The sequence below is a fragment of the Chrysochloris asiatica genome, unplaced genomic scaffold, assembly GCF_000296735.1.
Source record: "Chrysochloris asiatica unplaced genomic scaffold, ChrAsi1.0 scaffold00121, whole genome shotgun sequence".
NCBI lineage: Eukaryota > Metazoa > Chordata > Mammalia > Afrosoricida > Chrysochloridae > Chrysochloris > Chrysochloris asiatica.
Window position 1 is genome coordinate 3,918,431 of NW_006408639.1, and position 1,372 is coordinate 3,919,802.

The window sequence follows — 1,372 nt, forward strand, 5'->3', positions numbered from 1 at the left end:
ATGATATCAGGATTGAAAGAAGACTCAATTGTTATTTGTGATATACAAATGAAATAACCATGCTTGCTGAAAGTGAAGAGGATTGAAAATACTTACTGATAAATATCAAACAGTACAGCCTTCAATATGGATGGTATCTCAATATAAAGAAAACAAAAGTCCTCATAACTGGACCAATAAATAACATAATATAGATGAATAAAAGCTTGAAGCTGTCAAAAACTTTATTTTGCTTGGATCTACAATCATTATTCATGGAAGCAGAAGTCAAGTAATTAAATAACACATTGATCCCAGCAAATCTGCTTCATAAGACATATTTAGTGTCCAACAACAAAGATATCATTTTGAGGACTAAGGTGACCCTGATCTTAGCCATAGTATTTTCAATAGCCTCATATACCTAAGAAAGTTAGACAATGTCTAAGAAAGAACATAGAAGAATTGTTGCATTTGAGTTATAATGATGGAAAAGAACAAAAATATCTGTGATAGAAGTAATAGCCAGAATGCCCCTTAGAAGTCCGGATAGCAGAGACTTTGTCTCTCATACATTGGCCATGCTACACAATTTTATCTATAGTTTTTTATGATCTACAAAGTTAAACGCTTTTGCATAGTACATAAAACTCAAGTAAACATCTTTTTTAGTCTCTGCTTTTGGACCAAGATCCATGTGACATCAATAATGACATACCTAGATCCACATCCTATTCTGAATCTGAGTTGAATTTCTGGTAGCTCCCTCTTAGTGTAGTGATACAGCCATTATTAAATAAATTTCAGCAAAATCTTATTTGCATGTGATATTAATTATGCTGATTTATAATTTCTGTAATCTGTTTGATCACCTTTCTTTGTAATAGGCATAAATATGGATCTCTTCCAGTTGGTTGGCCAGGTAACTGTGTGCCAAGTTTCTTGGCATAGTGAATAAGTACCTCCGGTGATGCATCAATTTACTGAAACATTTCGGTCGCTATTCATTCTATCAATTACTGGGGCTTTGTTTTTTTTGCCAATGCTTTCAGTGAATCTTCGATTTATTCTTTCAATACAATCAATTCTTGCTTATGTGACACCTCTTGAAATGACTGAACAGCAATCAATTCTGTTTGGTATAGTGGTTCTGTGTGTTCCTTCCATATTCATTTGATGTTTCCAGCATGCTTCAATCCTTCAATCTTTTTCCCATAGAATCCATCAATATTGCAACCAGAGGCTTGATATTTATTTTATTTTTTTTCAGTTCATTCAGCTTGAGAAATGCTGAGAGTATTCTTTCCTATGTGTTTTCTTAACTCGAGGTCTTGGTACAGTTCTTTACTTTGTCTCTCGAGCTGCCTTTGAAATGTTCTATTTATCTTTTCTA